Consider the following 26,559-nt stretch of genomic DNA (forward strand, 5'->3'; position numbering starts at 1 on the left):
CGCATCGATGAATTTGCTCTTCAGTGTTTGAACTCTCAGTAATGATTAAATCACACTGAACTGAGCTAAACTGAACTGTACTGAACTTAAACACTAAAAACTGAACTACACTGTTCCAGTTACTATGACCATTTATGTGAAGCTGCTTTGACACAATCTACATTGTAAAAGCGCTATACAAATAAAGCTGAATTCAATTGAACTAGACATTTTCAAGAGACTTTAGCTAAAAATAACTTTGAGTTTTGTTTGTAAATAGTGTAACAGCAATACTAAAAAAAAAGTTTAACCATACTATATTGATTACATTTTTTTTTTTTTTTTTTGACGTAACTATTAGATTTCAAGCTAATTTAAACTATTTGGGAACAAGAAGTTATAAAGTTAGTTGCTTTAAAAAAGATTAAAGGTATTTTTTATTGCAATGAAGACTATACAGTGTTATTTTACATTTAATTGCATGGTTATTTTACATTTGAGCTCAATAGAATATTCAAAAAAAGCATTGTCTATTGTATTTGTATATTTGTTCTATTGTATTCGTTTATGCTTGTAATTTGCTTGTCATATTTTCTACAAAATTATCACAATGCAATATTATGAATTCTTTCCTTACAGTTATTTAAATCAATCTTTTGAAATCCCATTTTAAGAGTTAAATTTTCATTCAAAAAATGAAGATCAGGGATTAATGTTATTCGTGATATTTACAGTGAGTTTGGACTGATCCGATTGGCTTATTAATGATTACAGATGAGAGACCAGTCACGATCAGTCATATCATGTGCTCCTCTCGAAATTAGTTTGTGAAACTTCACTTAATACAGCAATATATGTACTGTAGCAGAAAAACAAATTTTTGCAATGTCAGTTTTTTTGCAATATCGTGCAGCAAAAAACACACAAATTTAGCCCATATAAATTATATGCAACCACTTACCCTTACAACATGAGCAAATCCAATTAATTTCAGTGTACATGGTATGGTTTTGTACTTTAACCATCTGGAAAAGTGAGTGCCAGCGTCAGTGCACTTATTGTTAAAAAAACTAATATCTTGGATGATAAGTCATGCACACTTCTAGTCAGAAGTGTTTATTTGACTGGACTACAAAAACACCTTACTCTGCAAAATCCCAGTGACTCGCTGTAAGAAAAGGAGTGATGGACTTTACATGCTGTTGTTTTTATAATGACAAAATGGTCTGTTCTCAGCCTGAAAAGCCGACTAAGCAGATGGGAGAATGAGAGAGTGCTTACTACTTCCGCAGCTCATCAATGTCAGTCATCTGTGTCACTCATTGACAGAAACTCTTTCCCGAAACTGAGTGGGATGCAATGCACACCCCTTATATCTGCACTCTTTTACACACTCCCCTTTTCAGTTTCACAAGAATGTCTGTGGCTATGAAAGGAATGTGGTGAATACAGTAAGTTAATCACATTCCCAGCATTCCTTTAGGTTTTGTAATAAATTGCAGAATTTTAAATACTTTTAGCACGTGATAATTAAGAGACCAGCTAGTTGTTAGGTAAAAAAGTAGTATCTTTTAGTAGAAGAGTGAAAAGAGAATAGAGCTGGAACTGGAGACGGTTTCTAAACTGCTTTTTTTTTTGGATATTATCTTTAATGTATAGTGTGTAATGCATGTTTGAGAATGTAAAAGCAAAAATTGGCAAAGTTGTAAAGATTAAAGCACACAGTACATTTACTTTTGTTTTTTATTTGTCCATTATTTAATGAAGTCTCATTGCAATGTAAAATCTTACCATTTTAAAACCAACAGAGGCTTATTCTGAAAACGTAGCCTGAGATTGTTCCTTTTCGTGCTTACAACCTGACCACTTACCTTTGTATGGATGGCTTTTCTGTTGTTACCAGTTTGTCCAGTGGCTCGCTGCGTATGTCGGTGACTTCAGGTGCAGAGAGGAGTTGACCACGACGACAGGGTGTCTGGCAAAGAAAGGTTGCAGAAAGCAGGTAAGACAAATACAGAATCCAAAAAAAAGAAAAAAAAAAAAGAAAATAAATTAATAACAAGGTGAGAATGTGGTGACATCTGAAAATGTGGTAAAAGTCAGATGAGGGGTTTTCTTTTTCTGGGTTGCTTTTTAAAACTCATTCATTCATTCATTCATTCATTCATTCATTCATTCATTTATTCATTTTCTTTTTGGCTTAGTCCCTTTATTAATTCGGGGTCGCCACAGCGGAATGAACCACCAACTTATCCAGTATGTTTTTATGCAGCAGATGCCCTTCCAGCAGCAACCCATCTCTGGGAAATATCCACACACACTCATTCACACTCATACACTACGGACAATTTGGCTTACCCAACTCACCTGTACCGCATGTCTTTGGACTGTGGGGGAAACCGGAGCACCCAGAGGAAACCCACACGAACGCAGGGAGAAATTGCAAACTCCACACAGAAACGGCAACTGACCCAGTCGAGGCTCAAACCAGGGACCTTTTTGCTGTGAGGCAACAGCACTACCTACTGCGCCACAGCGACGCCTGCTTTTTAAAACTGACGGTTTGATTTAGGGAAGGGGGTGGGTGCTGCTAAATCTGTGCTTTTGAAAACACTATTGGCTGGGTTTAGGGAAGGAGAAGGGTGGGTGGGTAGAGAAAAAGGAGGAAAGACAGAGTAGACCGAGAAAGGGGAGAGAAAAAAAAAATTGGGGGTCGGTTCTCCAGACGCGCTGCCACTCAGTCCTTCACCAGCTGAGAGATGCGAAGACGTGTTGGGAGCCCTGAGGAGGAATCTATCAACCTGTACATCTTCTGTTGTCCAGCAGCGGTTCTCCTGGCTGGCTGGCGACATCTTTGGTCTCCTGCTCCACTCCTGCTTCGATGGACGAATGCAGGCTACGGCATCATAGCAGATTGCGGCGACTCCCCCGGGTTCTGTGGGATGGCTCCCTTCAGCGCTTTTACCTGCTCCTGCTCCTGCTCCTCCCCTGCTCCTCCCCATGCTGGGAGACGGCAGCAGGCAGATCTTTTCCTCGCCAGCCTCAGGCCGCCCGGCACTCTGGGTAGATGAACGGGTTTCTCCCCTACTCGGGCTAACTCCCGAACACTCGTCCCCTCTCAGCGGCGAGGGCAACTGGACAACGTGTCCCTCCTTCTCCCGGGTTTTGGCATCACTGTAAGGAAGTTTACGGCCCTTTGGCCGCCGGGAAGGAGGAGGCGGAGAACCAATGCAGTTTTAAAATATTTATTAACAGAGAGTCTCTGTCTCACGGAGACTGCCATCTAAACCAAGACATACGGACGAAAGCAAACTGTCAACGAAAGTCAAACTGAAAGCAAAAGTAAAACATTATGTCCGGGTCGGTCCTCTCTCGGCTTCCTCTGGCATCGTTTCTCCTCTCATAGTCCAGAGCTCCTTCCGTGGTATTCGAGGCCGGTGCGCTCCACAGGTGTATTCACTTACGCGGCGGCCTCATTCCGTTCCCACGGACTCGGCCCTGCCTTCTCACCACAGAACCATTTCAGACACTGTAAGAAATGTAAGAAAAATACTTATTACTAGTACTAAAATACTAGTATTCTTAGAGCTTGGGTAGATGTAAACATATTGTAGGGGACCTCCTAAATAAGATGAAGAACTTTTAAAATAGCATAACAGAGCCACTTTAATGAGTTGTGACAATTTGGGGCTTAAGGGAGTATAAAAGTAGGGATATACACTGCATGTACATTCAGTTACATGCATTTAGTGACAAGGAAAGCAACATTTGAACTAAATCCTGCTGCTGCATTGTTCAGTAAAGTTTCCGACACTGCTGATGTGGAGAGACAGAGGGAGACTGTTTTAAAGTAAATCGCCATCACTTCCTTCCTGTTTCCTTTCATTCAGATTTCCTGTGAACTTTGTCGACAAATAAGTCATGATTTGATTCACAGGGACCCTGTGCAGTGTTCACCGCTTCCTTACACAGCGGGCAGAAGATAAGTCTCTTATGCTTATGTGTACCATAAAAGTGTGAAACAAATCTAATATTGAAAATAATTATATATGAGGAAATCAGTATTGTAACATATAATTACTCCTATGATTAAAAGAGTTTTCTTTTTTTCAATACTCATTGTCGCAATACCTAGAAATTATTGTAATATTATGATTTGGTGTTCGAGAAAGACTGGAAGGTTAAAGTGTACATAAAAGTAATTGTGACTGATTCAGAGGGAAAAAAAGGCAAAATATACCCACTAACAAAACTAAAACTTTAAACTTTAAATGATAGATGAAATTATCTTTTTCTTAAAACAGTGAATTTTCATCCTATAATTCTGACCTCATTCGTGCACTCTGGATTTTATCACTGACAATTTTGAGTTAATATCTCCCAATTCTGACTCCTAAGTTAAGAAACTGACTTCACTTCTCAAAACTGCTCATTTATAGACTTCATTCCTTTTAGTTGTGACGTTTTTTCCAGAGTTCTGCAAGACATAAAATTGCATTTACCGGTGAGTTTATCTGTGAGATACTAAGTTGCATTTTTGACAAAAAAAAAGGGTCAGAATTGTGAGAAAGTAACCCTGCAATTAAGTTTTTAAACTCTAATTGTAAGATTTAATAATAATAACTCATTCATTCATTCATTCAGATTATTCAATTCACCTATAGCGCATGTCTTTGGACTGTGGGGGAAACCAGAGCACCCAAAGGAAACCCACGGCAATAGAAATGCCAACTGACCCAGTCGGGGTCTGAACCAGCAACCTTCTTGCTGTCAGGTGACAGTGCAAACCACTAAGCCACCGTGCCATCCCTAATAATAATAATAATAATAATAATAATAATAATAATAATAATAATAATAATAATAATAATAATAATACATTTTATTTGTATAGCACTTTTCCTACATGCATGCAACTCAAAGCACTTCACAAACATAAATCATTACTAGGAAACAACATCAATATTAGGTAAAATATATAAAAATGAAAAAACAAAATGCAAAAAAAATGTACATTTACATGGTAAGTCAACGCAAAGATGTGATTAGACATCTTGCAGCGTGATTCACATGAATAAAGCGGCACGAATTCGTGAGTTGAGCGTTTTGCGCATTTGATTCGCTTAACACGCGCATAGAGTGGATTGCTTGAGTTGGAAAATCTGAACTTCAGGGTACATTCACGCTACATTAACTAATCAGGAGCTTGCTCTTGTAGGGCCATGATTATGATGCACCTATGGTTGGTGTCTCGAGGGGAAATCCTTTTGCAGAAACCAGACAACAGTTCATCAAACTGAGCTTGGGTCAGTCTGAAGCGCCGCTGAAAGCTTCCATCATCCAGATATAGCTTCTGGAGGTGTTGATGAGCTCACAGAGCTGGTTGCACCTCTGAAATCAGGATTTAGTGGACTTAGACATGGCGCCGAATGAATCAATGCTGTTTTTTTGCCTTCCTAAAGCACATAAAGCACAGCTACTATCTCAATAAAATCCATGTTAACCATTTAGCAACAAAGCTACAGTCTTCGGGCAAACCGAAGCCCTGCACATGACGTGAATCCACGTCTATTGAGAATTTAATTTGACTCGCAAATGAAGTGAGTAAACTCAAAATGTACATGCATCTATTTAAGTGCCAATATCACGATTTATTTGCATGTGCCGCGTCGGGTGTGAATACAGCAGACAAAGAGAACAAAATAGACAACAAAGTAAAAGAAAATTAATAAAAAGTCAAATTTAAGTAACAAAAATTTAGTAGAAATCGATAGAAACAATCACTTTTAATTGTAAAAGAAACATTAAATGTGAAAATTTAAGTATAATATAATATAACATAATAAAATATAATATAATATAATTGATATAATATAATATAATATAATATAATATAATATAATATAATATAATATAATATAGTATAAAATAATATAATATAATATAATATAATATAAAATAATATAATATAATATAATATAATATAATATAATATAATATAATATAATATAATATAATATAATATAAAATAATATAATAAAAAATAATATAATATAAAATAATTAATAGACCAGAATATAATATAAAATAATATAATATAATATAATATAATATAATATAATATAATATAATATAATATAATATAATATAATATAATATAACTGTGACATTGTATCAATCTAAAACATTATTTTCAAATAAAAAACATTAATTTCTTAAAACACAATCTACTGGCCTCTTTATTTCCTCGTAGGATGGACATTACAATGAAGATCACTTCCTTTATTTTCATGATTTTCTTTGTCACTTGCATAAAAACAGCACAAACAAAAACACACACGAGCCCTTTTGTTGTTTCCACAATGAAAGCACAAGTTATTTGGCTTAAATGTGAAAAAAAAAGCCTCCAGTCCTGCTGCAACTTGACTGATGCCTCAAACCCGACATAAACAAACTCTAATTCATTCTGCGTGACAGTTTTGATCCTTTGCTGTTTTGCAGAACTGCCTCAAGTCAGTTTGCAACCGGTTTGTCGCCTTAAATAATACCAGCGTGCATGGGAACACAGCCTCGAAGCGCAGCACGGTGTGATATCAGTGCTATGCGGTATTTCAGGTAAGACATGTGGCCGCAGACTGCTGCAGAATGTGCCAAAAGTTCAATCGTGCACAACAACAACAAGATACAGTATGTGCTTTTTTGCAGTACAGTAAATGAGAAGGTACAAACTGTATTATATTTCATTTGGGGGGAAATTATAAGTGTTTATATGGCCTAGAGAAAAAATGTGTTATGCTACAGATTGAGGGCTGGACTCTTCACTTCACATGAACTTGTGAAATCTCAGGGAGGAATTTTACATTTGGGAGGAGCTTTACATTCCTGTGAAGTTCAAGAGAATTTGATCACACTGCAAATGGGAAAAAAAAGGTCTGATTAAATCAGAATGACATTTTAATTTGTTTATCATATGCTGAGAAAGTCGTATCTACTATGCTCTATTTCAGTGTTTCTCAACCCTGTTTCTATAGGCACACCAACAGTACACAACCTTCAACTTTATCCTAATTAAACACACCTAAACCAACACATTTGAACATTAGAAGAGACTCAAACCCTGAAATGAATGGGTCAGATAACGGAGACATCCAAAATGCATACTGTTGGTGTGCCAACTTATCCAGCATATGTTTTACGCTGCAGATCCAACTGCAACCCATCATTGGGAAACATCCATACAATGTCATTAACACACACACACACATACTATGGACAATTTAGCTTACCCAGTTCACCTATAGCACATGTCTTTGGACTTGTGGGGGAAACAGGAGCACCTGGGGGAAACCATGGATCAATGGGTGAAAAAAAGAAAGCATGGATCCATCCTGCCTTGTATAAACAATTCAGGCTGGTGGTGATGGTGTAATGGTGGTAATGCGTGATGCTATTATGTCACTATGGACCAAAATCTCTGAGGAATATTTCCAGAACCTTGTTGAATCTATGCCACAAAGGGTTAAGGCAGTTTTGAAGGCAAAAAGGGGTCCAACCCGGTACCAGTAAGGTGTACCTAATAAAGTGGCTGGTGAGTGTATCTGAAAAGCACCTTTTTTGTTGTTATTTTATGCAAACACAAAATACTCTAAATGACAAAATTTTTATGTTAATAAGTAGTTTACTTATAAATGAATTGTAAATCTAAAAAAAAAACATGGTCTTTGTTTTCAATACAGTGTATTAAATGATTTTTGTTTATTATTTTTATTAAACAAAAAATATTAAAACATGAATAATTGTTTAAGAGATAACTTATATTGATTACATATTATATATATATTATTTACATAATGCTTTCAGCGTATTATAACAGCTTGTCACAGTTATTTGGCAAAACTAATGTTAAAGTGAGCGGCGTCCGTCTGACAGGTCCATTTGCGATAGCACCCTCCCAATGGATATTGGATATAGATGAAATGGCCAAGCATTCAGCCCCAGTTATACAACTATCTCATTGAAACTCCAAGTGATTTTACGAGAGAAAAGTTAAAGGCTTTAAAAACTGAGGTTCTGCCTAGCCAAAGACAAGGAAAGAAGACAAACCTATAAGGCCTGGGTAATCATCAACAAGCAAAACAATTGTATTCTAAGAGAGAACTGCACCTGTATGGCAGGGTATGTGAACTTAGATTTGTACATTTCATTCTAAGCATTCAATGTCCGCAGTTTAATTCACCATATTTAACTGTTTTTTTTTTTTTTTTTTTGCTGAAATCATTGCTGCAATCAAAAACAAGTAATGTGTATGATTCAGAATAGCGTGAACTACCTGATATGTAATGAAAACTGCAGTCCAGCATTTTTAATAGGTCGTCTCTCCATTCAGCTCTTATGATGGCTGTTAGCCAAAGACGCCGGCGGTTGGCATTAAAAGCAGTGTGGTGTACGGTAAAATTTAAGTTTTCTATTTTTGGACTTTCAATTTTTGCATTCTACCACACAACAACACATGTTTGCTATTGCAACCGTTCCTTTTTTGTAACCAGTATGCACAGTTGAACCCGTGTGATGTCATGTGTGACGTAGGTTGGTAATTCCCCTATAGCATACATGATGATTTTTATAATGTTCTCTTTTGGTTACCATTTAGTTTCATTGCACAGAAATCCCTACGCTCTAAAAAATGCTGTGTTCCACGCAATTGGTTTGAGTTGGCACAACATGAAAGAATTAAATTAACATTATTTTTTTTTATAAATGTGTTTCAGCTCATTTTAAATAAGTAGTTTAAATTTGAGTGTATATAAGAACATGAAAAATGTAAACGTTCAATACAATGACCACCAACCTGATTTCACCAAGCCAGACATGTTCCTAGATTAACATCTATGTTGATCCTGGAACAACATTCAAATCAGCCAAATCCGGTTTGGGAGGAAACCGGAGGACCCGGGGAAAACCCACGCGACCACGGGGAGAACGAGCAAACTCCGCACAGAAATGCCGTCTGGTTTGGAAAGGAATTAAACCAGGAGCATTCTTGCTGTGAGGCAACAGCGCTAATCGCTGGCCACCGTGACACCCGTTTGAAAGGAGGGAAAGTAGGGTTGGGTGGGAGGGTTTCTTCAAGACGAAGATATTGAGATAAGAAAAGTCTGGTCATTTATAGTGAGTTAAGGATCGTTTGATAGGATAATCAGTCATTAGCTAAAGTTGGAACAGCTGTGAACAATCATAAGCACGTGATCCTCTCGAAATTTGTTTATGAATAAACTTCAATTATGTTAAGGTTAGGCTTACACACTTTTACTTGATTGTTATCCAACTGTTATTCTCTAATTTTGGAAATAATTTATAGTTATGGTTGGGTTTAGGGGTAGGGAATGGCTATGGATTACATTTTCAACAAAAATGAACACGGATGTTAATCCAGGATCACACTTGACAAAATCATGACATGCACACAATGACAGATGTCTGTTTTGTGAACTGTCCCTTTAAGATCTAATTTAAACATTAGCCTATTTCTGTAATTTTCAACTCCTGAGTTTTGAAAATAATCCTGCCCGTTTGACTTTTTCAGTAATATTTCTCTGTGGGTTGTGTGATCACCTGTTGCATAATGCTTTTGTGACCTGCATAAGTCTCTGATTATGATTTTGAGAAGGTTACATCATTCTTGCAGCCGGCGAACATAATCTGGACTGACAATGAGCATTTCATGCGGCAGATCCGATGTCATTTCACAACAAAATGTGTTACTCCAGAGTGAAATTCCATTAAAAGTAGACTATCTTGCACAATGTGTGTGTGTGTTACAAAATGTACCTAAAAACGGGACATGATGTCACAAGATGCAACCACAAAAGGAGCATTTCTGTTTTAATTTTTCATAGTTGAAATGTTGTCCGTTACAGATTAATACAGATTGTGTCAGATTAATAAAAGTGTCTCCTTGTGTGATGGAGGATTTCCTGCTGCTGTTTTGACATCTTTACACATTTTATAAACTCTTAATGTGGGCACGGTGGCTCAGTGGTTAGCACTGTCGCCTCACAGCAGAAAGGTCGCTGGTTTGAGCTCCCGGCTAGGCCAGTTGGCATTTCTGTGTGGAGTTTGCATGTTCCCCCCCATGTTGTCGGGGGTTTCCTCCAGGTGCTTTGGTTTCCAACAGTCCAAAGACATGTGCTATAGGTGAATTGAATAAACTAAATTGGCCGTAGTGTATGAGTGTCTGTGAATGCGAGACCGGGTGTTTCTCAGTACTGGGAGTAAAAACCTATGCCGGAATAGTTGGCGGTTCATTCTGTCGTGGCAACCCCTGAAAAATAAGGGACTAAGGCAATGGAAAATGAATGAATGATAAACTCTTAATGAGTTCACATGGTGAAAGAGAACATCACATGAACACACACCAAATTAGCACTTAGCCTAGACCAGGGGTGTCCAAACTCAGTCCTGGAGGGCCGGTGTCCTGCATAGTTTAGCTCCAACTCCCTTCAACACACCTGCCTGGACGTCTAGTATACCTAGAAAGAGCTTGATTAGCTGGTTTAGGAGCGTTTAATTGGAGTTGGAACTAAAATAGGCAGGACACCGGCCCTCTAGGACTGAGTTTGAACACCAGTGGCCTACACCTTAGTACTGCTTATTGGTTTCTGTTGCAAAATACAATAGTCCACATTTAATGTGCAACAAAATATTGTTATTTTATAATTAATAATGCACTGTTGCCTCCTTTTTTTATCACATTTTTAAATGATTCTCTCTTGAGGACTTGATGATCGACCCCTATTAAACAATAAAGACATCTTTTTTTTTTATATGCAGGACATGGGATTTGAATGATTTCCACATTTTGTGTCCCTCCCATTTCTCAAACAAAAGTTTGGGTGCAAAAGGATGTGAAGCAGTAATATACTTTCTTAAATTCATAAATAATAATAAAAATTTCACTGTAAAATGTATGCAATGAATTGTTATACACTACAGTCTAGGTTTGTAGGAAATTATCGCTATCACAATAATACTATTTTGCTATTAGAATTGGGTAAACAAAATTGGCCGTAGTGTATGTGTGAATGAAAGTATGGTTGTTTCCCAATACTGGGTTGCAGCTGGAAGGACATCAGCTGCGTAAAACATATGTTGTAATAGTTGGTGGTTCATTTCACTGTGGCGACCCCTGATAAACAAGCACTAAGCTGAAGAAACTTAAATAATATTCCACAATTATAATGTTACTGTAAGTAATTGAAGCCTTGTGAGCACACGTGACTTTATATCAAAAACATTACCACTTCCAAACTTTTAAAATACATACAAAGTCATTCCAGCCTTATTTATTTTGCTCTAGTGAAAGAAAGTGATAGACAAATATAAACACAGCTGTACTTGTATTATTATTATTAATTATTATGCTTTCAGTGCTGAGTGATGGTGCAGCTGGGCAGTATAATTCCCTAAAGGAGTTTGTCCGTTTGTGTTAGCCTTAGAAAAAAAAAAGCTCTAAAAAATAAAAACAATTAGCCACAATCTGTCCCTCATTTGTCAGGGACACAGTGTGCGGCCTCCTGGGAAGTTGCAAAAGCAGGGAAAGTATTGGACAGCCAGCATGGAAAGATCCATTACAAGCACTGTCCATTCATTTAAAAGCAATTTTATCCCACTGCGATTTGCTTGAAATAGGATGCAGCAACAGCCCACTTCCTCTGAACACCCTCAACGCAAACGTGCAAAAATCAAAACACGCGCTCAGTAAACAAGAGAACACGGCTAAAAATAGAGCCCAGTCTTTCAGCTGTGGGTCCTGAATTCAAGGAAGAAAAAAACGCTCTGGGACGGAGAGAATAGCTGCTGGCGCTTTCTCCAGCTTTGTTTCGTCAGTAGGGATGAGTTCGTCCCAAAGCTGGACTTTATTATGCTGACTGAGACTCACTGAGCAAGTTTACATCCACGCCAACGTGCTGAGAACTGACACAAAAAGCAGACCATTCCAATAACCTGATGTCCTGGGGTACATGCAAACCAATAACCAAGACTTTAACTTAATAAATCAGTTTTATTTGGTGAGAGTGATCGTAATCATTTGCATATCTCAGTGTAGTGGATTTGATATGTTCAATAAATCATTAAAAACCAATCATGAGGCTCATTCTGAAAATGTAGCCCTGTATACAATTCTGGAGATTGTAAATTATGTAGCCATTTTATCTTTAATACAAACACTATAGGTTGGTGTGACGCCGTTCCTTTTGACTGTTTACTTTCGTGTGGACGGCTTTTCTGTGGTTACCAAGTAGTTTGCTGTGTACGTCGGAGGGTTTGAGATTCAGACTGGAGTTTACAGTGACAGCAGTGTTTGAGTCCGGTAAAGAACGGTTCAAGAAAGCAGGTAAGACAAAAACAGAAGCCAAAAAATAAAATAAACAAGTAAATAACAGGGTGAGAATGTGGTAAAATCTGAAAACGTGGTAAAAATCAAGCTGCTGCGAGGGTTTTTCTTTTGGATAGTTTTTCAAAACACTGTCGGTTGGGTTTAGGGAAGGGAGTGGGTGGGGTTTATCGATCAGCTGGTCAGTCAGTCAGTCGACAGTGGCCTCTGGTGGATTTACACGAGAACAGCAGATGCAAATGACACTTGCGAGATAAATTTAAGACCTGAAAAAGCATACACAGCATTAAAAAATGTACCTCTACCCAGCTAGGAAAATTCATGTGACTCAAATCCGGCCCTCACCAGACACTTAAATCTGGACCACATACTGTATGGAATGATGGCACTAGGGCGGTCCGCTCCTTTTTGCTAGATCTGGGCCACAAATAAGCCATAGCAATATCACATATCAGTCAAAATTCGACCAAATGAACCAGCACTGACCCTATTCCACAGTTTGTTTTTATTCTGGCTCAGATCCGGCCCACACCAGACAATTAAATCTGGACCACATACTGAATGGAATGATGGCTCTAGGGCGGTCCACTCCTGAATGTCAGATCTGGGCCACAAAGAAGCCAAAGCAATACCACGTATCAGCCAGAATTCAACCAAATGAACCAAAACTGACCCTATTCTAGGCCACAGTTTGCTTTTATTCTGGCCCAGATCTGGCCTATTAGTTCTAATAATGGATTAAACATTGGTAAACATCAGTGAATTATATTATTTCACCACAGGTTGTGCCCAGAGTGTGCCTCAATTATTTTGTTTGCTGTAATGAACAAACTTTTTAAGCAAAGTTCCTAAAAGTTATAACAGCCCAATGAAAAAAAATATATTAAGAGGTTCTAGGTTATAGAGCAACAAAGTGTAGGTTAAACCTTAATAAGAAATCCTTTGTACCTGTTTCAGTGGGTTTACTTAAAAGGGGTCTTTTTTTAAATAGCATTTTACATTTTGTAATTGTTGTATTTTGTATTATTTTTTGATGCTTGTTTTAGTGAATGTCTGCAGCAATATGGCAATGCAAATCTCCTGTCAAGGACAATAAAGTTTTGCTACTACTTACAACTACTATGAGCCCAACTAAAGCAAACACTTTTCTCCATGATGGTAACTTTACTCTTTATGGTCCACATATGTTTTTAAATAACTGGGCCACATTTGCCATACCTCCTCTGGGCCGCTTTAGGCTCACAGCCACATTAGCCAAAGCTTACTGTGCCAAATATTTGCCAAAAGTGGCCCACATATGTTCTAACATAACTGGGCGACATTTTCCATATCTTCTCTGGGCCACTGTAGGCTAATGGCTGCATTAGCCAGAGTTTACTGTGCCAAATATTTGCCAAAAGTGGCCCACATATGGCTTAAGATAACTGGGCCACATTTGCATCTACACGTGTGAGCCACTTTAGGTTTAGACCCAGATTACCCTTAAATGACTATGCCACTATTTTGCCAGCTGTGGTCTACATTTGTCCTCTGTCATTTGGGCCAAATTTACCATTTTCCACATGGGCCACATTAGGCTCACATTCAGATTACATTTTGCTATAAGTGCCAAATCTTTGTCTTAAATGGCCCATATATGAATTAGAATCTTTGGCTCCCCTTTGCCATTGTAAAGGTGGGCCACTTCAGGCTCACATTCATTTTGTCTGGGCTGAAGAAATACCACATGTGCTGCATAACTGCCTAAAGTGGCCCACATTCGTATGCTATCTGGGCTGGGACTCTCCAGAAATGTATATAGGGGTATGTAACCAGAATGTGCCTGGGTTGATATATATATATATATATATATATATATATATATATATATATATATATATATATATATATATATATATATATATATATATATATATATATATATATATATATATATATATATATATATATATATATATATATATTAACCCAGGCTCATATATATATATGTATATATATATATATATATATATATATATATATATATATATATATATATATATATATATATATATATATATATATATATATATATATATATATATATATAGAGCTGTCACTGGGGCAATACCTTTTTAAAAGGTACATATTTGTACCTGAAAAGTCCATATTAGTACTTCGAAGGTACATTTTAGACCCATTTGGGTAATAATAATAAAAACTAAATAAAAACACATTGGCTTATTTTCATTTCCATTTAGGCACTTTTAAAAGTAAAATATCTAATGGCTTTTTACTGTGTATGTGTCAGTGGGAAAACTATTCATAGCATTTTGACTGTAGCTTAGTCATTAAGTCAAGAAAGCATGTAAATTTGTGCTATACTTCCACTTTAGTTTATGCTAATCATTTGCTTTGTCTAGATTCACCTAAAGTCTGCATGAAGCAGAAGTTGTGACTAATTTTACTTCCATATCATGATGCATTTACAAGAGAAACGGAACATTAAACGAGAAAACAAAGTGGATGTTTTGGGTTTTTCTACTGTGATCTGATACAGTAAAGTAGTCATTTCATTAATGTCAAAGCTGACGTTTGAATATTTATTATACTTAAGCCCATCAGAGAAGGCATTTCATTTTAGGGAGGTGTTATATTTTAGTTTTTGTGTAAAACGATATTGAAAAATGTGTTCTGAGTCTGTCACACGCCAGAAAAATGTGTTATTAACCGCCAACTAAAATAAACAGTCAAATTCTGAAAGGCTCTGAAAGTAGCTGAAACTTTCATACAATTTTAGACCCGAATTTTGAAAGATCCATGTTATTAAATTGTATGTATTCTGACAGCTACAGATATGGTTTAACTCCACAATTCAGTACTACTTACTTCAGAGTCTTTGTAATGTGCTTCAGCAATAGACCAATTACCATGTTTGTAAATATTCAGGATGTGCACGCAGGGAGGTGGAAGAAAAAAATCTGGGAGAGCTAGCAACACATTACATATATTATTTACATAATGCTTTCAGCATATTACAACAGCTTGTCACCCAGAGATAAGCACAGTGATTCTGTAAAATTAACGTGAAAGTGAGCAGCGTTCATCTGACAGGTCCATTTGTGATAGCACCCTCCCAATGGATATTGGATAAGACGAAATGACCAAGCATCCAGCCCGAAATATACAATCTCATTGAAGATTCAAGTGATTTTACAGGAGAGAAGTTAAAGGCCTACACTTTGGACTTTGGATGCCAACAATGTTGTTCTGTATGGTCATGTGCAAGAAATAATGTTCCATGATTACCAGATTCAACACTTTGTAGTGCTAACAACCGAGATTCTGGCAAGCCAAAGACAAGGAAAGAAAACAGAACTGAACAAGGGCTGGGTAACTAATCATCAACAAGCAAAACAACTGCATTCTGACAGTGAACTGCACCTGTCCAGCAGGGTATGTGAACTTATTGAGGTAAATTTGGTTTTATATTTGCAAATTTGGACTTTCTCCTTAATAATATAATTTCATAAAAGTATTATTCGCAAACTCTAAATAGCGAAATCATATTAGCAGCCAATGACTATCAAAGTACAACATTGCTCACAGTCAAATAAACAGTGTTAATGTTGTTTTCAAGTCACACTTGCAGGTTATTTCAGACCGAATATTCAAACGGTCATGTTAAACAATATAGGGAGTGTTTCACAAGTTGTCACTGAATGAATGTGTGAATATAAAACCAACTTTACCTTAATAACTTACTCTTTAACATTTCATTCTTAGCATTCAGTGTCTGCAGTTTAATTAACCATAACTGTTTTTTGATAAAATCATTTCTGCAATCAAAAACTAGTAACGTGTATGATTCAGAATTCCAATTTGGCATCCTACCGCACAGCACCACATCTTTACTATTGCAGCCTGTCTTTTTTTGCAACCGGGGACCCGTGTGACGTCATGTGTGACGTAGGTTGGTAATTGGTCTATACATTTCTAACATTTACCACATGTTTACAAACAATTCTCAGAATTCTCTTTACAGACTTTCACAGGCTCACCTCTGAAAACTTCAAATCACTACAACTTTAAGCTGCTTTGGCACAATCTACATTGTAAAAGCATTAAAGAAATGAAGATGAATTGATTTTAAAGATTATTTAGGCAATTTGTACTCTGGTTTCCCCCACAGTCCAAAGACATGAACTATAGGTGAATTGAATAAACTAAATTTGACAGAGTATGTGTGTGATTGTGAGAGTGTATTAGTGTTTCCAAGCGTTGGGTTTGCAGCTGGAAGGCTATACATTGCATTAAACATATACTGGATAAGTTGGTGGTTCATTCCGCTGTGGCAACCCCAGATGAATTAAAGGACTAAGCCGAAAAGAAAATGAATGAATGAATGAATGAATGAAGTACAAACTTTCTGTATACTTTTAGGAATTCACAATCCCATATATTAACAACAGCTCTGACAGAAAATGAAGATCAAACAAACACAGAAACTCATTCAATTAAAACCTGTATTTTCTGTTTGTATTCTAAAAAAGAGAATGAGAAGTAATATATCATGTCATTATACCCTCACTAAAACAACAAATGTAACTGTGTTCCTAAGACTTTTGCACAGTACTGTTTGTCCACCGCTTATGACCTTGCTCTGGTTAAAGTGAACTCATTGACAGACGTTGTTATTTATGGATCAGATGAAAGTTTGGGAATAAGGGATGGACGGAGACACAAAGGCAGGAGGAGTTGGAGGGAGCTTGGAAGCTTTGGGAGACAGATTGATGCAAAACAGGAAGTGCAGAACAAGCACAGGAAATGAAGGAGATAAACAGGTGTGATAGAAAACAGCACAGGCGCCGAGACATACAGCTATTCCAGCTCTCCTGTAAAAATAATTGATGTTTTCTGATGCATATCTCAATTGATTAAAGAAATTGCTATTTAGTTTAGTCTGATGGTTTGTGTATAATTCATTCACTTATTTAGAAGGTAGAAACTACCTTAAGTACCTTAATAGAAATCATAATTGAATGGTCTCTTTAATAAATTATTGAATCATTTTCACTGTTTAATCCTGAAGTAGTTTAAATTGATTGGTGACCTTGATTCGTAAACATTAAAGGTTTGCAAAGTTGAATTAAAGGGGACCTATTATGCAAAAATCGCTTTTATAAGAGGTTTAAACACAGTTGTGTGTAACAGACTGCCAATATAGCTTCTAATGGTAAAGAAATATTAATTTTACTTTTATAATCAAACTTGATAAAAACATTCTGCAAAAACACTGTGATTGACATTCTCCCTTTGTACGTGTCATCAGAGGGGGAAAGCCCCGCCCATTATCTTGTCCTCATTAGCATAGGGTGTTAGATTTGTTTTTGAATCTTCCGTTATGCTGACACTTATGTATATGTAGCTCCGCCTTCTTTTAAAGAGAGCACAATCTAATTTGAATTTAAAGTGACAGTCGCCAAAATGGCTCAATTAAGATCAAAGCCTAAAGGGGGCAGTTTCATATAAACAGAATTGGGTGTAACGCATTCCACAGGAACGTGTTACTGTATTCTAATTACATTTTTGAGGAAGGCAGTAATGAAACAAATAACATTATAAATGTGTGTAATTTGATTATAATTACTAAAGTCAATGTAATTTAATTGCTTAGGTAATAAATATATATCAGTTAATAAGCATGCACTTTTAAATTGCAGGAGAACATGAGCTGAATTGGCTGCTATCAAGAGTGGTTGCTTCTTAAAGTGGAAATACAGATATTCTTTGATTTCATTGAGCGTAAAACCAAAGATATTGCTGTAAAATGCAGTATATGTGCAGTCTAAAGAATTTTCCACTACTTTTAACTCGGCCAGCAACTTGTTCAAGCACTTAAACACAAAGCATTCTAGGACAATACTTGTCACCAAGGAGGACATAATGGGCATGCCCACATTTCATAGGCGCACCAGTTGATCAGGTTTATACTATGGAATATAAACATTTTTCAGGGTTTAATTTGTGCTGGAACACGGCGGATCCGGATCTGGTACCTCTAAAATCTGAACGGGCACCTCATTTTACTACCGATCCCCCTTTTCAACTGCCCTCCTCCCCTTTCCCTTTTCACTGTCTTCCGCGAATCCCAAACCCTCTCCACTTTAGTCCGCGACACCCCCGCCCTGCTCACTTTCATCCGTGACACCACTTCGCCATCCACCGCACCATCAACCCCCCCCTAATTTCCCACTTTCATGCACGACACCTCTCTATCCTATGGTAACATGCCAGATTCATTACCCTTTCTAGTCAAATTAAGCACTGCACATTTCAGTAGACAAATTACCTCAGATAAACACAGAACACCCAAACACTGCAGTTCTTTTTCATACTACGAATGTCAATGGTTACAGGTATCCAGTTTTTTTTTTTTTCTGTTAAAAAAGACAAACAGGTTTGGAACAAGTGAATGATTTGAGCGAACTCTTTAAGTCTTTTGAATATATCAAGCTGCTGTGATCAACCCATTGTAATGCTTTTGAGTGAATATTAAATTACTGATAGAGCTGCAGTTTATTAGGTATTTTTATATGTATACTTTATATGTTTTAAAAGTAACTTTATAGTAAAGTTATTAGTAATCTGATTACTTTTTACATGAATTAATTAGTGATGTAATCAGATTACAATTTTCCAGTAGTAATTTTTCAAAAATTTTCAGTAATTTATAATCTATTACTTTTTTAAAGTAACTAACCCAGCACTGGTTACTACTAAGTCAGAGACTTATTTTACATCTAGAAGGGGCATAATACAGTAGGTCACCTTTAAATAAGCATAAATGTACACTCAGCTGACTTTTAATCACAAAACTAACACCAGTAAGATCCTAAAGGTGTTTATTTTGTAATAATGACAAATTGACTATATTATAATGCATTCATTCATAGCTAATTTTCATAAAAGAAAAAATAGTATGAACTGTTGATTTGAGCTGAAAGATTTGAGCTGTGCTGCGGTCACACTAGAGCTTAAGCCTTTAAAATTGTGTCATATAACTGACCAAGATGATTAGACATTTTAAAAAAAGCAAGCCATTGGTCCATATTTTACATTTCTGTCCAGAAAGGTGATGTTTTGATCTTCACTTGGTCTCGTACAGTCACGTAATTCAGTTTCGCTGATCAGAGTTCACCAAGCTTAAACTTTGCAACACAGTGAGCTGCTAAACTTATCGCATGAGCTTGCGTTTCCGGGGTGTGTATAAATGGAAGTCTATGGGGCAAAAAATCCAGTGTGATCGTAGCTTTGTGCTGCGAAGCTATTAAGTTATACAAGTCTTTCAGTCAATTGTAATTTTCGCAAAATAAACACACTCAGGATTGAACCCAAACGGCAGTTTTAAAATGCAATCCAGATAAAGAAAAGCCCTCACCCGATTATCGCTGTTTTATTTTTTGGCATCTGTTTTTGTCTTACCAGTTTTCTGGAACCATTCTTTGTCAGACTCGAACCCCATCATCGTAGTCAACTCCTCTCTGCATCTCAAGTCTGCTGATGAAAGTGGCAATCTAACTGGACAAACTGGTAACTGGTAAAAGGTAATTGGTCAGCTGGTAAGCGCGAAAAGGAACGACATTACACGGCCACGTAGCGTTCTTTTTAAAGATGAAATGCAGCCATACGGATTTCTTCAGGCAACATAATTCGCTATCTCCAGAGATCTATATAGGCCTACGTTTTCAGAAAGAGCCTATGCTGCAAAACTTTAGTATTTACAAATCAAGATTACCAATCAATTCAAACTAATTCAATATTATACAGGACATAATTATACAGGTTATAATTATACAGGTTTAAATGCATTATTAATGGGTCCATTCACCAAATAATGAAAATTCTCTCAGGATTTACGCCCTCTTGACTTGTTCCAAACCAGTTTGAGGGTTTTTTTAATTCTGTTGAACACAAAAGAAGATATTATTTGAAGAATGCTGGAATCCTGTAACCATTGACTTCCATTGTATTTGTTTGTCCTACAAGGTCAATGACTAAAGGTTTCCAATATTCTTCAGTATATTGTATCTTGCTCAACAGAACCAAAAAAGTAGTTTGGAACAAGTCAAGACTGAGTATTGAGACATTTATTTAGAGTGAACTATCCCTTTAACTCTTCACACATTAAATAGTTTTCTGTCCTCGGTTGAAACACCACAGGAAACAACACTTTTCAAGTCACTCAACACCTTAAAATTACACCAACACGTGGCTTGCGACATTTCTCTTTACATGCTGTAAAAGTTCCTCTTTTCTGCTGAGCCGGAGCTGAATTTCCTCCAGAGGGCTGAAGCTCAGGCCACTGAACACAGAGAGTAAACAGGAAGTGGATGTGCAGGTCTGAGGGCTCCGGGGACTCGAGGGTGAGCAGAGATCAAGACCAGCCACAGCTAGTCAGAAAAACAACTTCAGTCTGCCTGACCAATGACTTGAGCGTTGGAGGAATGTCTGCGAAACAATGGCTCTGAAAGGTGATTTACCACACAAACAAAGGGAGTTTTCCATGAGGGAGAGAAGCAGATGAGAGCTGTGCTGGGTCAGACTGGACAGTCAATTCAGATGCCATAACATCTTTTGTCTACAATATCTAGTCATGCACAAACATTTAATAATGTTAGCTAAATTTGGATATTTTCTGAAGAATGTACAGATAATGGCAAAATTATAAGCCCTCCTGTGAACTGTTTATTTTTTTTCAAATATTTTTTAAGTGATATTTATTGATTTATTAGTGATATAAATATTTCTGATAATGTTGCTTCTACTGAAGAAGTTTTATGTTTTATTCAACCCAGGTTTATTCTGAAAACGACCTCTATATACATTTCTGGAGAGCCCCAAATATGTCCCAGGAGCTGCATTTTTTTGCAGTTTTTGTTTTTGCGAATCCACAAGAGGCCTCTGTGTACACTTTTTCAGATCTCAAATATCTCTTGCGAGTGCCATTCGCACCAGATCGTTTCGAGTAAATACACCAGAGGATGCTGTCAAGTGACTGAATGACTGACCAATCGACAATTGACCTGCCATTGTAATCAACTCCTTTCTGTGTCTGGAGCCACTGAACAAACTGGTAATAGCGGGAATGCCGTTCATACAGAGGTAAACGGTCAGCTGGAAAGCGCTAAACAGAAGGTTGTCATACCGCCTTGTAGCGTTCGTTTTCAAGAAATGCAGCTAAACATACAACTGGCTACTTAATTTGCGATCTCCAGAAATGTATTCAGGGGGCAGTTTTCAGAATGAGTCTATGTTGGTTTTATTTTGGCTAGAATAAAAGCTTTTTTTTTTTTTTTTAACTCTTTTAAGGTCAATATTATTAGCCCCCTTAAGCATTTTTTTTGATTGTCTAAAGAACAAACTATTGTTGTACAATGATTTGCCTACTTACCCTAACTTGCCTACTCAACCTAGTTAAGTCTTTACATGTCTCTTTAAGCTAAATACTAGTATCTTGAAAATATATAGTAAAATAATATATACTGTCATCATAGCAAAGATAAAAAAAAAAAAATCCAACCCAGGCTCATTCTGATTACGTACACCTATATACATTTCTGGAGAGCGCCAAATACGTCCCAGGAGCTAATTTTTTTTTTGCTGTTTTTGTTTTCGCGAATCCACAAGAGGCCACTGTGTATGCTTTATGAGATCTTGAATCTCTCTCGCGAGTGCCATTCGCGCTTTCTGTTCTTGTGTAAATCCTCTAGAGGCTGCTGTCAACTGAATGACTGACTGATTGATTGATTGATCGACTGACCCACCCTCCTTCCCTAAACCCAACCAGTGTTTTCAAAAGCACAGATTGACCCGCCGACGTACATGTCGAGCTGTCAGTGGACTGACCGTGACAACGAGGTTCAAGTCTGGTGAAGAACAGTTCCAGAAAGAAGGTAAGACAAAAACAAAAGCTAAAAAATAAAATAAAGAAGTAAATAACAGAGTGAGAATGTGGTAAAATCTGAAAACATGGTAAAAATCAGTTTTTTTTATTTTTCTGGATTGCTTTTTAAAACTGTCGGTTGGGTTTAGGGAAGTGTGGGTGGGTCAATCTGTGCTTTTGAAACCATATTGGTTGGGTTTAGGGAAGGAGGAGGGTCAGTTGATCGGTCAGTCAATCGGTCAGTCAGTCAGTCATTCTGTCATTTGGCAGTTAGTCGACAGCGGCCTCTGGTGGATTCACGCGAGAACAGCAGGTGCGAATGGCACTTGCAAGAGAAATTTGAGATCTAAAAAAGCATACGCTGTGGCCTCTGGTGGATTCGCGAAAACAAAAACTGCAACAAAAGAAAAAACGTAGCTCCAAGGACGTATTTTGCTTTCTCCAGACATTTATGTAGGAGTATGTAATCAGAAGATACACAAATCCTACTACAATGTACGAATTCTGATCATTCATTCTGTTAATTAAAATGGTTGTTATGTGGTTGGTATGATGTTCTAGTTGATAATTAATGTAATGTGTATTTATATAGAGCAATTATTGTGTGTGGCCATACACCCAAAGCACTTCACAATCATGAGGGGGGTCTCTCCACACTACCACCAGTGTGTAGCATCTACTTGGATGATCCAACAGCAGCCACAGGACAATGGTGAAAGTGCGCTCACCACACACCAGCTATTAGTGGAGTGGAGTGGAGAGACAGTGATAGAGTCAGTTCGGTGGATGGGATGATTGGGAGGCCATGATCGTAAGGGCCGATTGAGGGACTTTGGCCAGGACACCGGAGTTACACCCCTGCTCTTTATGAGAAATGCCATTAGATTTTTAATGACCACAGAGAGTCAGGACCTCGATTTAACCTGTCATTCGAAAGATGGCGCCCACCGACAGGGTAGTGTCCCCTTCACTTTTACTGGGGCATTAGGACTCACACAGACCGCAGGTTAAGCACCCCCTGCTGGCCCCTCTAACACCACTTTCAACATTATTAGCCCATTGCTAAAGAATTATGAATTAAATTATTTATTTCTAGAGTGTCCCATGTGGTTACTAGAAATAAAAATTGGTTTCTTTCACATTAAAATTGGTTTCTAGGGATTCTTATGGTTGCGAGGACTCAAAGGGGTTGCTAGGATACTTTAGCCAGCTGTAGTACACCACACCTTAAACCATATGCCTTGATGCATCTTTAGTGTACATAGCCCAAATGCTTTTACATTCCTCATGCGTTCACTACTTCATGTAATCTAGCTTCCTATGCTTTCAGAAGTATTTCCTGCCAGTTTGTACCAACTCACAGGACAAATGACACTGCAGGGCTTGAACACACCTCATACATATATGTAATTGCTAGGTGACTCACTTCATTTTGTGCTGCTGACATCCATGTTCTTATTAAAAAGTCACACCCCTGATATTACAAACACATTTGTTCTTCACCCGCATGACAGGTTCACACTGTGTCCGTCATGTATAACTGACAATTTCACACCCATCTCACTCATGACTTCCCACATCCAAACACTTCACTTAAGTATACAGCTTTCTACTACCTGAACCGCTTTTTAATACTTGAGTTCTTCTTCAAGGCAATAAACATTCAGCTCAAGGTGAAGATAATAGGTGAAGGGAATAACATCCACCTTAATGTCTCCTGTAACTCCTGCTGCAAAAACACAAACAATTCCTGTAAGAGATTACTCTGAAATGAGTTATTGTTGTGGGAGGAATAAAACAGCCTCATGGCCAAAGGAAGTCAAAGTGGGAAATGCCCATAATGTGCCAACATTTCAAAACAATAAGAACTAAATCTGACCGACTGACTGTAGCCTTCAAAACGTCCTGCTGGTTTCCACACAAACAATGGCCAGCTGTCAATACTCCAAACACTGGATATGGGTTGTTGAGGTGACGTTGCATTTTCAGTCACATTGTAATTATGTAGCCTCATTGGCTATGTTTAAACGGATGTATTTGCCTTAATCTGAATAAGACAATAGCCTCTGGTGTATTTGAAAACAAAAAGCGCAAAAAAGAAAAATACCTCCAGGGACGTATTTACTGCTCTCCAAAAATGTATATAGGGCTACGTTTTCAGAATGAGCCTTGACTGAAGCCCCCTGTGAAGCACGGTTGTTGCTAGAAGGGATACAGCTGCGGCCAGAAGTTAATAAGAATTATTTATTTTATTTTTATATCATTATTATATTATTATCATCCAACCATATTATTTATATTATTTATTAAATTCCCCATTAAATTGTATTTTATTAACACCTACCACTACTCCAACCCTAAACCCAAAACTCACAGTAATGTGAAAACAGTAATTATTGTAATTTTATCATTACTTCTGCAAATGTCTTGACTTTGTCATGTAGCCCATGACATTAACCTGTTGCATCAAAATGTTTCACATATTTAACTTTTTTGGTACCTACGCATACATAAAATTGTTACATTTTATTCTCTTTTGTTGTGACATGACTACGTATTGAAAACTTTTACTTAAAAAGATTATTTCATTTATTAAAATTTGCCCTTGCACTGTTTATATATTGTTATTAAGAGTTGTTTTCTTTACATTTTTGCAATGTCACACATTTTTTTACCGTACAGTTCAGTAAAAATGAAAAACAAAGTAAAAGAAATACCCATGTAAGCAGTTTATGTAATACAAGTAAAGACGTAAAGCAGTTGATTTCAGGAATGCATGACAGTCACTCCTCATTCTGTTTTAGCCTCCAGCAAAGTGATATAGAGTTACGTCTCCAATAAATTCAAGAAGCCACTGTAACAAATTGGTTTCAATTGTCCCTGGCAGTAACTTCATGGTACAAGTCTGGACAAGTCTGGTCTGTTATCGCAGTTTTTTGTATCACACTACTGTACCGATAGAGATGTGTTGATGATGTTACTTAGTTACAAGTGAGAATTTTACTATAGTGTGAATGTGTCATACACACTTAAAGTCTTTGCAAAAATAAAGCCAAACCTCCAGAATCACTGAAACGGAGACAGCTGAAAATCCCTCAACACCTGCTACATATGCTCAGTTCCTCAAATGATTTCATTTACAAATATATTTAAATATTTGACCATGTGAAACTGTGTTAGACTTTAACTTGTGATTTGGAGCCAGAGATGTTATGTAGTTGTTTATTACTTTCTGCCTGAATTTATTTATTTATTTATTTATTTATTTATTTATTTATTTATTTATTTTTACCCAAATAGTTCAACTAGTTCGGACAAAAATGAAAAGTTTGTCAATATTTATTTAACATTACAGTTTGGGGGAAACTGTAACTTTTTAATGATTAATATTTGTTAAATGTTAAATAATTATGTAATGATTGTTTTTTTAATGATGAAAAAATTAATAAAAGTACTGTATATTTTGTTGTTTTGTATATGAAGTGAATTACAGTTCTTAGAAAGAAAATCAGAATCAGTACAAATTAGTATCAGCAGGTCATGCTTACAAAAAAAAGTCTCAAATCAGGATGTCTCAAGAGAATTGTTATCAGTGCATCTCTACATAAAGTGAGGAAATTCAGTGAAGAACTCCCTCTGTAGTGGACTTTGTCATGTTGCACGACTCCTTTAGGACAGTTCAGTACAGCATACAAAGCTAAGAAGGACAACACAACAAAAAACAGGCTAAAACCAGAAGTAACCGGTAAGACCCGGATGAGTTTTGTCTATGTTTCTTAATACCGCATGCCAGGACTCCTCACTGAGCGGCCATCTGTAACATTACCACAGTGTTCAGAGCAACTTGGCTGTGTTTGGTTCACTCACACAAACCACGTGCAGGAAAACATGCGGGTGAAGCCTCTGTGGGAGGTGAACTGTAAACCTGGCGTGTGCTTCAGCAAAGGCCAGATCATGAGGGTCAGTAATAGTGAAGCTGACTCAGCTAACATCAAGAAAATGGGCTTTATCTACAGGGAGTTTCACAACCTTTGTGCATTACCATTTCCCTGTGTAATTGAGGTTTCTCAGAGCTGCAAAATCCATCTGACCTTGATAATAAACATAGAAGTAAACAGAACTGAGACACTTTTGTTTCATAATATAATATAATATAATATAATATAATACAACATAAATATACTTAATTATATATATATATATATATATATATATATATATATATATATATATATATATATATATATATGTGTGTGTGTGT

At 36.9% G+C, this 26,559-nt stretch overlaps 1 protein-coding gene across 10 annotated transcripts in view; it reads right to left on the reverse strand.

Moving 5' to 3' along the window:
* Window positions 1-326: 326 nt before the first annotated feature.
* xxylt1 (xyloside xylosyltransferase 1) overlaps window positions 327-26,559 on the reverse strand; it is a 235,678-nt gene continuing 209,445 nt past the window's right edge. For 9 of the 10 annotated variants that reach the window (XR_012387266.1, XR_012387265.1, XR_012387261.1 and 6 more), the window contains one exon: window positions 327-3,508. The gene's annotated coding sequence lies outside the window, so the exon portion shown is untranslated. The remainder of the gene's footprint in view (window positions 3,509-26,559) is intronic. The other variant, XR_012387263.1, reaches the window with a different exon arrangement.

This window comes from Danio rerio, chromosome 11, assembly GCF_049306965.1.
Source record: "Danio rerio strain Tuebingen ecotype United States chromosome 11, GRCz12tu, whole genome shotgun sequence".
In the NCBI taxonomy this organism is placed as follows: domain Eukaryota; kingdom Metazoa; phylum Chordata; class Actinopteri; order Cypriniformes; family Danionidae; genus Danio; species Danio rerio.